This window comes from Phasianus colchicus, chromosome 5, assembly GCF_987193195.1.
Source record: "Phasianus colchicus chromosome 5, bPhaCol1.hap1.1, whole genome shotgun sequence".
Taxonomy (NCBI): Eukaryota; Metazoa; Chordata; class Aves; order Galliformes; family Phasianidae; genus Phasianus; species Phasianus colchicus.
In genome coordinates, this window is record NC_143440.1 from 29,375,339 (window position 1) to 29,389,008 (window position 13,670).

General features: G+C 50.8%; 1 long non-coding RNA gene across 2 annotated transcripts; it reads left to right on the forward strand.

Annotated features, from left to right (window-relative positions):
• Positions 1 to 11,857: 11,857 nt before the first annotated feature.
• LOC149917818 (uncharacterized) lies at positions 11,858 to 13,210 on the forward strand. 2 transcript variants are annotated; one of them, XR_016466901.1, is made up of 2 exons: positions 11,858 to 11,983; positions 12,577 to 13,210. It is a non-coding gene; the product is annotated as an uncharacterized LOC149917818 (long non-coding RNA). The 2 variants fall into 2 exon arrangements; XR_016466902.1 differs by having other exon boundaries at positions 12,583 to 13,210.
• Positions 13,211 to 13,670: the final 460 nt, after the last annotated feature.

The window sequence follows — 13,670 nt, forward strand, 5'->3', positions numbered from 1 at the left end:
TTGTGATTGCAACCAGGAACGCATCTTATTTCTGAACCTAAAGCCCAGTCTACCCATAGATTTGAATTGCTATATATACTATTAAAAGTCTTCTGCTTTTTAAACTTGTTTTAAGTTGTGTGGTTGAGGTGATGGTGGTTTGCAGGTGAGAAAAGCAAAGCAAGTGGTGGTTGTTGAGGATGCTGACCTGGAGTTGAAAAGCAAGATGGCAGGAGCAGGCTGGGAACATGCCTGCAGCAAAGACCAGAATTCCTCATTGAACTGGTTCATCTGACTTGTGCCATCTGGTGGCTGAACTTGCTACTGCTGCTTGTGGAGTCGTGGCATGGGCATGGAAGGGCTTTGGTTCCTCTCAGAAGAGAAAAAAAGTTCATGTGAAAACTGATGTGAAATAGAAGTGTGGTTCAGAGTGAGGAGAAAGGTACAAAATAGGTTACCAGACATCTTCATGAAGTATCCCTGCCATCCTTTTCTACCTCTTAAAGGTTATATAATTTATATAATGTAAATAATGTAAATTCTCTAGCTCTTTTCAAGATGCTGCTCTTCATTCTTACCCATGAGTTTCCTAACAGCTGCTTGTAGCTCTATACATCCAGTCAAAGCTGGGCGTAGTTGCAGGGCCAGCAGGGTGTTTGAGAGTAAGAAGTGGAGGCAAGAGTAAGTAGCATAGTCATAGGAAATACTGCTAGTAGCTCTTGTGCTGGGAACAGATGCCACTGTAATTGCCAGCCTCACCTCTTCAGCTCTGAACTTACTCTTGCAGAAGGACACTGGCCATTCATTTTATGAGCAGGAATGCACAGGGGCTTCAGGATTGCTTTTTAATATGTTCTTTTTTTATTAGTTTATTTTTAATAGTGTAGGTAATGTCTATTTCTCTATGAATTCTACAACATTTGGGTGTGTCTATGTTGTTTTTTTAAATACAATCTTGATGTCCCTTAGGAGGTATAACAGCCCCAGGGAGCAACCCCTTTCAATAAGAGCAGCTGAAGGCAAGGCTAACTTATACGGAAAGGCGATCTGAGCGGTGAGACCTCAGAGCCAAGTGCCTGGCAGCGGTGGGCATTGCCCACGTGTGCTGGGAAGCAGCCTGGAGCTGGGAACTGTTCAGACTGATGCTGACTCAGACTCTTCTGGTTTAAGTAGCCATCTCTCAGGAAGCTGTTTGGTTTGAGTGGGAGCTGTAGTGCTGGGAATCTGCCTGACAGACTGTGCAACTTAGTGCAATTTACCAGTCAGGGTTGGCACTGACCTGCCTACTAGAGTTGCAGCTGGGGGCCACACAAGCAAGGTGCTCTGCACATTGGTTAATAGTGGGGATGCAGCAGGTACTCCATGTATGGAGCCGCTCCAGTCCTGCACAGAACCAAAAGGAAAGGGCATGGCCTAACAGGCTGGGGGTTTGGGTTAAAACAGCTCCAAATAATACTAGGTAGTGAAATACTAGGTAGTGGCAGCTCTGTAGGTCTGGGTAGGCTCAAGACGTTCAAAGGATGATCACTGCTCTTGATTTACTGGGCCTACATGTGAGTGAGTGATGAGGGAGAGGTAAGAGTGTAAGGTAAAAGCCACTCTTCAAGATTAAACAAGGGCTTAAATTAAAGAGTTTCATTGGGATTGAATGATGCTCTGGTGTGGTATAGTGGCAATTTCCCATAACCAGGGTTGAATCTCTTTCCCCACCTGTGTGCTGCATGGATATTCATCAGTGACAAGTTGAGATAGAAAGATGCGAATCAGCATGCTTAGAGTAGATGCTTCAGTTTAGACCAGGAATTGCTCTGAGTGTATTTTGTGTGTGTTTGTGTGTGTACATGAGTTGCATCACTGGAGACTGAGATCAGGCCCAGTGGAACCCTACATGCATGCTTATTTTCTGTTGCCCAACAGCTAGCATTCAGCAGTTCTAAGGCAGCTCATTTCTCCTTGTGTTTCAGAGGCCTTCAGGTATGGCTGGCATGGGTAAGATGTTGTAGATCATGCTTTTCATGACTGTGAGCACCTGCCAGACTAACTGAAAGTGTCAAAATCTGCAGATGCTCCTGTAGCCTTAATATGGAGTTGCAGATGCCTGTGGGCCAGATGAGGCAGTGCTTAGGGAGTTAAGGAATATTCACATCTCAGAGAGCCCTCGCCTGAGGGCTGGTGTGCCATGGACAGGGCTCTGCTTGCAGAGGGCCGCGTGGTCCCGGCCCCTGTGCTGACAATGCTGCGGCCATTTGCAGCAAGCAGCATGGCCCCTTTGCTGCTCGAGGCTCGCTGGGACCCACCAGATGGTGCTGTAACACTGCCTCAAGGAAAGGCCCTTTATGGAGGAAACGCAAAACCCATCTTAAAATAGCCCTGCTGACCCAAACCATCACTTGTGGAAAAAGAAATATATTTGTATACCGAAAATACATAGCAGCACCCCTGCCTAGAGAACTGGAAACTCTGCCTTCCTCCCTCCGTGTGGTTTCCGGCATGCTCACCTGCTGAGGGCGGAAGGAAGAGGAGGGGAGCAGGGCCTCAGCACTCCGCTGAGGTGCGTGCTGCTCACGCAGGATCTGTGGCAGCCCCTGTGTGCCCCTTCCATCCCTCTGCCGTGAGGGCCCACAGGGTGACCCAAGGGCTGTGAGCCTGTTTGTCACTCAGCTCCTCAGCAGGTCCTGGAGGATGCAGGCACAGCTTCACAGCAGGCACAGTAACCACTAACAGTTGGGAGGAGCGAGGGGGACGTTGAAGTAAGATCCAGATACTAAATTACAACTGTAAAAACCACAAACCAACCACCCAGGAAACCTTCACAGACTGTTCTTGAGAGTGTTTGCTGAGGCTTAGAAGTAGCAGAGAGTTTGCAAATGCTCCTCTTCCGAATCAAAGAATTGCTGAGGAGCCAGGCTCCCCCGGCACCTTCCTCACCCCCACACACAGACTCGTGCCTACAGGAGCTGCCCAGGACTGGAGCTGACAGCCTTCTGCCATGGCCTTGCTTCCAGTCAGCAGCATTGTCATTCAGTGGTACCACTATTCTCAAGCAGGTTGGTGACAAAGAAGCTTCAAGGAAGTCACTTCTGGCTTGGTTTGGTGAAAGTGTCTCTGGATGTGCCTTCTGAGCTGATGGCTTTCTGATTGCTTTGTTTTACATCCCTTGCCAAAGTAGCCCTCTCACAGCAGGGCAGCTATTCCCAGGAATAGGGAATAGGCTGCCCGGGGCTCTGTCCCCAGGTGTGCCTTTCCTGTTCCACCCTTTCTAAACAACCTCCCCGAGACAGCCTTTCTGCATATCAGAACCCGAACTGTGTGCTCACGCCAGCCTCTGCCTGCCTCAGGGCTCCAGGGAGGCTGCACCCTCAGGCCCAGCAGAGGCCCAGGCTGTTCTCTTTCCTCATCAGCTCTTTTACAGCAAGGGACCTCTGTTGGCGCTCTCCGTTCACTCCCGGACAGAACTGGGGGCTGCAAAATGGCTCCCCCTTAAGACCAAATTCCTCTGCCTAAGAGCATGAGGCCACAACAGCCAGATAGGAGGTGCCTGGAGGAGAAGGCTGGCTCCCAAACCACCAGGGCTCAGCTCCTGCCATCTGACAGCACGGCGGTGAGCTGTTCCATCCTCTTATGGTCCTGAGAATGTGGGCTTGCCTCGTCCTCTGTCCCGTGCCTCTTCTCACGGGCAGGCTGGTAGAACTGGAGCTCTGCTGCTCTGATGGCACACTGCTGCGTTGCTGCCATCTTCCACAGACCACCATCTGACAGCTGTGCAGTGTCCCTGCCTGCTGATAGGCATCGGCCCCTTTGCATCCTCTCCTTTACATTGCTTGCTTGTTTTCCTTCTTATTCCGAGAAGCAGCTTTATGCCATTTTCAGCCCCTGATTCTCCAGGAACAAATGCCAGAACTGAAAGCGAATACTTGGGAATGTTGTCCTGGAGGTATTGACAGAAACACTTTCCATCATTTCATTTACTGAGAAAAACAGCCTTGACAACACTCCACTGTGGAAAGCTTTTCTTGTCTTTGGCACCTCTGGGACTTCCAGTGTCTTCTTGGGGTGAGACCTTCACCGGGACCCACCCCAATTCTCACTTGTGACCAAAGCACACAAATAGAGTGAAGAAAGCAGAGGAAGTGGCTGCTGCTGTCCGGCATGAGGGAGCTGCCCCTGCTTCAAAGCCCTGCGCGGGCAGGAAGGGCTGTGGGGCGATGCCGAATGTGGGGTGAGGAAATGGCGGGGCTGATGGGACGTGAAAGCTGCGAGCATGTCAAAGGCAGGACGGAAGTGTTGTAGGGGGCAGCCCTATTTTTAGCCACCACTTGCAGAACTTTGCTAGCACTCGCTGTAGAAGAGCTGCTTCCCCTTTCCTTGATGTAAGCGGAGCCGATGGCGTTTGGGTCTGTTTTTATTTGGCCACTCACGCAATCGCACTGACTGAAAGGTCCCCTGAGCACTGCTGACTCAAAAACACCCGTGGTCACAGAATCCTGGGCAAGGAGAACAGAAAGCATCTGGCACTTCCCTGTCCCCATTTCAGGACTGTGAGAGGTAGAACCCAAAGCTGAGGCTGCAGAGCGTGACTCTTAGTCATATCAACAGGGGATTTTGCAATTGGTGGGTGCGGGGTGCGAGGCAGGCAGTCTGCAAGTAAATTTGAAGTGCTTTGCAAAGCATTGGAGTGGGGTTCCTCTGCTACCAGGCGTGCACAGCAGAGTGTGGCCCTCACTCCCTGCTGCCCTGCATGGGCTGCTCCACTTGGGCACAGGTTTTAGCACAAGTGAGCAGCGTGTGGCCATGGCACACAACATTCGCAGCAACTAACTTCTATGCAAGGCAGGGTCCAGAATGGATCCCATTGAGTTTGCCCCAGCTTGGCTGGTGCTGTTCAGCTCAGGGACAGGATGGAAGAATGGGGTTGAGACTCACAGAGGCAGTGCTCCCAGCATCTCATTCCTATAGTGGATACACGGATTACCTATCTGTAGAGCTCATTCTTAAGCTGGATTGATTAAGGCGGAATTTGCAATTGTTGAATGAGAGATGACAGAATCATAGAATGACTTAGGTTGGAGGGGATGTTAAAAATCATCCAGTTTCAGCCCCCTGCCGTGGGCAGGGATGTGGATGGAGAAGTGCTTTGTACTGAAACAATTTTATTTAGAAGCGAGAACTCCTTCATAAGGAGGTAGTGGGAGGAGGAGGTTATTGACAATGCCACTCCTGTCCGAAGGAATGTGCTGGAAAGTTGCTTTGGCCTCTAGATGGCACCCCTATTACTCACACGTCAGAAAACTGAAAATACAGAAACGCCTTCCTTTTCAAAGCTAGACTTAGAGGCAGGCCTAAAACTTCGGGAGCTCAGACCAAAACATGCGGGCAGTCAAGATTACAGTGGGACCCATCTGAGTTTGTTTTTTCCCGTCGCCTTGTCCAAAAGGAGGAGTAAGGACTTGCTTCCCTCTGGACTCTGTGCTGGGTAACGGGCCGGGAGCTGCCACTGGGAACTCGTCCCGACGTTCCTGAAGTCGTCTGGAAAGCGAGGCGGAGCTGTGGTGCTCTGCCCAGGGATGCGCCTTGCCCCGGGTGCCGGCGGCTCTGCTGGGAGCAGGAGGTCCGAGCTGTGCTGCTGTGTGTGACCCGTGGGATGTGGGGTGGCCAACTTCCTCAGAACCAGAGCAGTGCTTTGCCAGAGCTATTTGTATATTAAATTGCTGTATTGTTTCAATTAAAAAAAACGCAGCCAGGCATTTAATGGCTCCCATCTGCAGCCACTCTGGGTAATTCACTTCCCACTTTAAGGTTTGAAGTCTTCTTTTCTCTTTTAATCGCGGGGACAAAAAGGGAGAGTTAATGTCCCTCATGTTGATAGATCTATCTTCATGCTCTCTACTTTAAATGAGGTTAACCAGGCTTTTGAGGGAGAAGAGTCATAAATATTTCCTTGTGTGAGCAGAGATGCTGGCACAGGGAATCATGGGAATCCATCTCAGCCAGCTATTAACAGGCTGTTAACAGACTGTCTTTCTAATTGACTTAAACGTTACTTAGTTGACCCCGTTTCAATATTTCCTGAGAACTCACAGTCTTTACTTTTTCCGTCCTGGTAATACCCTGGGAGCTCACTGCCATTTTCAAAGAGAGAGCTGAGGGAACCAGATTCCAAAGGTGCTGGGGCCCCAGGGGCAAGGCCTGGGGCTTACACGTCCGACCTGCACTGAAATCCAAAGCAGTCAGGACCCTTTTGAAATCCCACTCTGGCATCTTTAATACCTCAGTACTTACAGTACCTCTCCTAGTGGGATGTGTGTGCGCACAGAAGACAGACGACATCCACAGGGTACAGAAACGTGGCATTCTTTTTAACTGATAGTTCAGGGAGTCAATAACAATACAGGAAGGATGTCCTCTTGGGACCCTTAGTGAATAGCCGTCCTGCAAGCTGGATGTTCCCCCAGTGCTCATGCACTGAGTTGCAGCAGCTTGGCTCACCTGGTCAGAAGCAGACTGCTCAGACTGTGGGCAACTGTCAGGTCATGGAGCTGTCAGAAGAGCAGTATGGCCTTCCTGCTACTGACAAAGAGCAGAAAGGAGAATAAATATTTAAGAAAAGGGGGAAACAGCTCTTAAAATAGTTGTTAGGGGTTTTTTTGTGTGTGTGTGTGTGATTTCTGGGGGGAAGGAGGGGAGGCTAGGTTGATGTTTTTACAGTTTAATAAAGTAGAAGAAAATTTATAAGAAATTTATGTTCTGATTTGAATCCTACTGATGCTCATGGGAATCCCTTTAGTGAATATTGGACCCAGTCCAAGAAAAGCAGGCTATTATTCCCCTCACTTCTATTTATCCATAGCTGTGTCCTTCTGTTTGCAATCTTGTTAGAGTTTGCCAGCAGATTTAGTCTGAGCCTCATCAGCAGGGGACCTGGATAAGAAACTGTGGTCAGCTGCCTCTCAGCCCCGAGCCAGTCTTCCTGAAAGAGTGACAGTAACTTTGGATGTCATGACTGCGTGACATGCAGCTGCAACCTGACCTGGTAGGATCTCCTACAGTCAGACCCAGCAGAGGGGTGTGTGACTTCACTCTGTCATGCACTAGCCTGCTCTGCCAGCTGGGTGATTTAAGCACACCAAAACCAGAACAGCTCAATAAAATGGTTTCTGCGTGAACAGTTCAATGAAAATATCTGTGATTGGTTGTGGTAAAAAATGCAAATTAAAAACCCTTTCGGATATACAAAAGAAAGACCAGAAAATCACCCTGTGTTGCCAGGACCAGAACAAAGACAGGTCGCACTTGGAAGCGGTCCCTGGAGGCGTTTGAGGAATGTGTAGTTGTGGTACTAAGGAAGATGGTTTAGTGGGCAACACTGGTAATAGGTGGACAGTTGGACTGGATGATCTTAGTGGTCTTTTTCAACCTTAATCATTCTATGATTCTAAGCAACCTGGGCTATGAGGAAGCAAGTTCCGGCCCTGTCTCCGCCAAAGAGTTTCTGGCTGCTCTCTTTAGTGTGTAGTTGTTAAACCTGTGCATCTGCCACGGAGGAGGTCAATGAGAAATCCTGGCTCTTGTTTCAGTGCCCTAGGGACATGGGAATGCTTTTGGGGAGATTTGTACTTGCATCACTTGCATCTGTGCTGTCCTTGGTAAATGTGTTTGAATTCCGAGAGGTTAGAGTCAGGAGTACTTGTGCTGCTTGGAAGGACATTTCCTACGTGGACCAGACTCCTCTCTGCTGTTTAGAGAGCAAGACAATGTATGGGACGGGTGGTATGAACAGTCAGTGAGCTTGGGCTTGAAGCCTGAGCTTTGAGTTATCAACTCACAAGTCTATCAGCAGTTGGGAATTCAGACTGCAGTTACGTCACAGATAAGTCCACACATATTAAAAAGTTAAAAATATGATTTTGGGATAACTCACTGGCCTCTGCCTCTTCTCCCATCCTACTTCTCTGCTCTGTTACTATGATGAGGATCTCATGGGACACATGGGGAGCAGTCTGGACCGAACTTGTTCCTGGGGACATGGGCTTGTGACTTGAGTAGCAGAGTGGTTATGGTGCTCCTGGTGAGGAGGGATTAGCCCTCGCACACCCCGTCAGCTGTCTGTCCTTCCGTGCTGTTGGTCTGCTGTAGGAGGTGCAGAGTGGGACCACATTGGGTGTGAACACAGAGGTTTCTGCTGAGGCAGAATCAAGTGGTGTGACCCCAAAAAAGGGAACAGGAGCTGCAACTTCCACTCTTGTCAGCTAAGAGGAACGACCACCCCTGAGGTCCCAGAAAGCTGCAGGCTGCTCCAGACCCACCCTTATGCGGGAAGAAACACGCCCTTGCCTCTGTCTGCATGTGGCTGCAGGTTCCTCAGTGCAGCCCAGCCCTCCTGATGATGTGTGGCCTTTGGGTGGTGCGACACGGTGCTGCTGGGGAGAGGGCTGGCTGTGGTGGGCTTCCTTCTCACCTTACTGCCATGTGCTGCTCCTACAAGACAGCCTCCTGCCAGCTGGAAACCCAGCGCGGCCTCGTGTCCCCAAAATAAAGATTTTGTCCTACGGTTTCATGACTGTAATTGTTAAGCAGCTCTGTTGTAAGCTTCCATCTATCTGCCTCAAGCAGCTCATCTCTGCGGTTCCTCCCATGCTAATCTCTGTGATCTGTGGCATGCATACAGCACTGGCTGGAACAGTCCCTCCCCTCTGCTGCACCGTATTTGCCAGAACAGGCATAACTCCAGATAACCGGATTTGAAACAATCAGAGCAGGAAGCGGCAATAACTGGCCTGGAGGGAAGGCGGGGAGTTGCCCATGGACAGTTTTTCAGAAGGGTGCCCAATCTGTGATATCTGATCTCTTTCCATGCTCCTTTAGCCCAGGTACAAAGGCAGGATGTAAGGCTTGCAGGAGTTATTTCCATCCTCTCTCCTTGGCTTCTGATTGAGTTCAGATCTGCACCATCTCTTTCTTACTTCAGCGCTGTGTGTGTGGTGACACGCATACTGACCTATGTGTGCGCATGAGGAGCTGCATCTGCTTCAGACGTGACACTGATGTCACCCTAGGGATGCTGCCTTGCTGTGGACAAGGCAGTGGATCAAAGTTGGCGTTATTTCTTCCGTGGAGCACAGGGACCTCAAGGATGGCTCTGGTGCAGCTGGCGCTCCCATGGCGGGCAACCACAGCCCGTGCCAGCCCTCTGCCCACCGTGCCTTCATACCATGGGGGTCAGAGCGGGCCGAGGCAGGTCCTAGGTGAGTGCTCCCACTGCTGAGCCTGCAGCTTGATCATCAGCACCCTCCAGCCAGGCACATAAACATCACCCACCGGGCTCTTCTGCCCCTCCGCTGCTCCCCCAGCCAAGGGTCACGAGCTGCGGCCAGCAGCCGGCTGCCAAACGCGGCCGTGGCTCTGTGCAGCCAGCCTGCGAGAGGTCGTCACACGCCTCCTTAAGCAAACAGGGATCCACGCCAGTTGATAAATCATTTACAAGGAGAAGTCAGAAGCAAGGAACTAGATTAACCAGGTCACTGGGTGTCCTGAGGGAATGACGTGTCAGTGGAGCTGAAACAGCAGATCCCGCAGTTGCAATCTGTTGCCTTCTTCTGTCCTGACAGCAATTCATGGAAATCCCTGGAACTAGACACTAGTGATGGAAAAATCCATTAGCTCATCCAAGTCAGCTTGCTAGTTAAAGCAGTCACTCCCATTGTACATTTTTGGCAGAGTTAAAATGTCTCAAGAGAGGGGATTTCCAGCAGTTCCTTCTCAAGGGGAAACTATTCCACCTATCGGGAAGGCTGCCTCCAGTGGTGCTATTTTTGTAAAAGAGAAGTAACTCCAAGCCCGAAAGGGAAAACCGAAAGGTTCTGATGCAGAAACATGAGCAGCAGTAGTTAGCCTGCCCTGGCAGACATGTGCCACACACAGCACATCTGCAATGGGAACACCAGGGGCTCACGTGTGTTTATATACATCCAACTAGGTGTGTTTGTGTGTATGCACAGCCTGCCTCTCCTTCCTCGGGCTGATTATGGCCTTGTGCCTCCCTGGATAATCAATGTGTCGTATCGTGATCTTACAACCAGTTTACACTTATGTAATGCCACTGGCATCAAGGCGAAGAAAATTGCTAAACTGCTTTGAGGAGGGGACAGACGCATGGAAAAAGCAAGGCAACAGCTGATGCTGCTGCTCCGGCACACGCTTTCCGTCTGCATGGGGACATGGCATGTCCCCTAGGGGCCTCAGTTCCCCAGCTGTGTGCCAGGCACAGCGACCACCCTCCTGGGGTCTTGTGGCTGAACACAGCCACCAGCAGCACCCTGTTGATGAGGCTTGTCGGCAGAGACTATGGAGATTTTTGCAAACAGGATTTCAGCACCTGGGAAGCACTGTGGGACAGTGAAGAAATAAATGAGCTGTGTGATGGCATTTAAGGCCTTATCATTAGTTTCAGAGCTAGTTCTGCATTCAGATGAATGGGTGTAGCACACATTGCTGAGCTAGAACCTGTAGAGATAGGGAGGATTGCTCTGCGTTCCCATTCAGAAAGCTCTCAGCCAGCAGAGCCGTAACTTGCAGTCCTGGTGCCTCAGTTCAGGAGCAGGGCTCTGCAGCTAGGGTAGATACAATGGCTATATTAGTAGCAAACAAACCCCACATTATTGAGGGCCCTGATTACAGTGTGATGGGGTGTTGGCTGTATGCCTCTTATGAGAAGAAGGCGGGGTATTGCCGGGGCGTTTGCCCTGGATTCTCAACTAGCTGTTTTATGTACCTCTCAAAACCTCATTGCTAGCACTGCTGCCTTCCCCTTCTGGGATTTCTGACATTCAGGCATCATGTTTTACACAGACTTGACAGTCACATACCCATCAGCTACGTTGAGGCTGCTCTTGTGAGCACCCTGTGCATGTTATTGTAGGATGGCTTATGAATTCTACGCAGTGCATCCCTGACTTTGGACTGGATGTGCTGCTTTGCAGGGCTCTGCTTCGTTTAGCACAAGCCACACTGAAGCCACAAATGCCATCTGTGAGGACTGACATGGTGTGGAAAGGGACCTAACCAAAAAAGCGTGGGTCAAATCCAGGGCCTTGGCTGGGTCCCTTTAATTGCTGTGAAGTGCCAGTGCCAGTTGACCTACTGAGCCCCTTGCCCCTTGCACCACGGAGGGATAAGAGCAGGTGAAGCCCGGTAACAGTTTAACTATGAGATTAACTCTGCCAGTTCCACTACAGAGGGCCCTCTGTTTCTCCAGACAAAAGGTGCTGACTCCAGGCTCCCCAACACATTGGCCCGCATTCTCCATCTCCTTCATGGCCTGGCCTGCCTTCCCCACACCCTGCAGTTCCAGCCTGACCCTCGGCGAAGGGAGGGAACCTCGGCTCTGTAGCCTTAGGTGGTGCTGCTGCCTGAAGGCGGGCCAGAGAAAGAGCCATCTTCCTCTCCACTCCACTACACCTACAAGGTCCCAGTGCCCTGCAGAACCACACACCGAAGTAGGATGAGACGCAGGAGGCCTGTGAACAGTCCAGGTGCTCAGTTGCCTATCCTTCGTGCTCCTAAGCACCACTGAAACCCTGGTTTCTCATGCTTTGAATTTCACGAGTGTTTGGCTGTGCCCCTCACAGCATGCAGGACCAGGCTCCTGAACTGTCCCAAAGCCCACAGATGACAAACAGGTTCCTTCTTTGGGCTTCACCGTGGCAATGAACACCGGTTTTGCAGCTGGCTAGGCAAGAGACAGCTAGGTGCAAGCTTAATGAGGATGACCTGCCTCAAAGGTTTCATTTAGAAGAAGAAAGTACCAAGTGTTTTACTTAAAAATGAACAGATGTGTAGAGAGAACTCTACCCTCCCCTCGGGTACGGTGAATCTGATCACAGCGCATCCTGCCCAGACCTGAGAACAGACAGACAGAGCTGTGTCACAAAGTGGAACTGAGTGATGTGAACTCGCCCGCACCGAGCTGGGGATGAGTGAAACCATGCTTATGCAGACAGTGTGGAAAGTGAGCAGAGGCGATAAGGAGCGGGGGTGTTAGTTGTTGTTGTTCTTGATTCTGCGTGGGAAAGGGGAGCGATATTGATGAAGACTGTAAACAGCAATAGGTGCCACCAAGTAATGGCAACATACAGCTCTGAACGTACAGCTACCGTTAGGCACCGAGTGCCTGTTTGCTGAGTGCTCGCACCAAGGCCAGCTTGGCTTTCAACAAGTGCCCAGCACTCCCAAGAGCCAGCACCCCCTGAGAACATGGGCTGCAGTCCTTATGACCATGTGCTGTGAGAGCCATTTCCACCGGAGAGACAAATACTTTCCTTTCACTGCTTCACAGAGCTACGTTTCCTCTTAGTTACTTGCACCGAGTGTGTGGGGCTGCACTAATGCAGGCCTGGCTGAGAAGGGGAAACAGGGACAGGGATGGAGACATGGACAGGGCCAGGGCCAGCCCTGCCCAGCACGCAGATCGAGGCAGGTCCTTGCAGTGTGATGGGGTTGACCGCCACCCTGGTGCAGTGTGTGTGTACCATGTGATGTGGTTGAGCAGCACGCAGTCACGTTCAGCTGCCTGCCCTGTTACTGTGAGCAGCCTTGTGCTAGTTTCAGGCGTAATAACATCGTGACATAACAGCACACCATGCTGTGATGACACCAGCACACGGAGTAAGCCACGGTGATCTGATCTCATTCTGTACATGCTGAGATGCACACTGCTGGCTCCCAGGACAGGTGGGTGGCAGGTGGATGGGGCTGGCACTGCCCACGTCCCAGAACCGGGTGGGAACATGACTCCTGGCGATGTCAGGGCTGGGAGCTCAGCTCTGCAGCTCCAGCTCTGCCTCAACTGCGGCCGATGAGTCACTGCACCTCTCTGTGCTCACTTCTTCCATCTGTGGAAAGGTGGCAATAACATTTCCTCACCTTTCGGAGAGGTGGGAGGTGTGTGCAAGGATGAACAAATGTTTACAAAGCACCTCTGCGCAGCACAGGCTGGTTGGGCTGTGACTGGGAGGAACCAGCGCTCGCTTTCCACATTGCTCCTTCCTCCAGGCGAGGTGTCCTCAAGTAAACACTCCCCTCAGAGTCAACAGTCTTCAATGAGCACAAATGAGATAATTCCTCAGGAGAGAAACAGAGAGCGAAGAGTCAGCACGCTGCCAGTAATTTCAATAAATTCCGTCAAAGGAACAGCGGAGTAACCTTTACAAGAGAAAAAAAGAATAAAGTAGAAAAACAAATGAGCTGCGACCAAATTTTTTTGTTAAGTGGTACCATGGTCTTAGGTTTCACTTCCCAAATGGGAAACAGAACAGAGAAGTGAATCCCCTTGAAATAAAAGTGAAGTTAATAACGGGACGCCTGTAGCTGCTCACCACATCCTGTGTATGCTGATCGCTCTGTTTATAGCTGGCACGAGCCCTTCTAGACTCTTCTCTACCAAGTGAGCCGGTTGCTGAGCCCAGCTGCGTTTCATCAGCGTGCAGAGGAGCCCTGCCTGCCACAGCCACGCTGCCGTCAGCACGCCCAGCTCGGCCCTGTGTGGGCTGCATGCTCCATGACACCCCGCGGCCGCTGTTCACGTGCTCGGCGTTGTGCACACGCACACACGTGTGTGCACGCTCTTCCTAGTCTAGCGAGCACACACAGAGGGGCGCTTTGCTTTTTCTGGTAGTAAAGAGAGATGGAAAAACTAG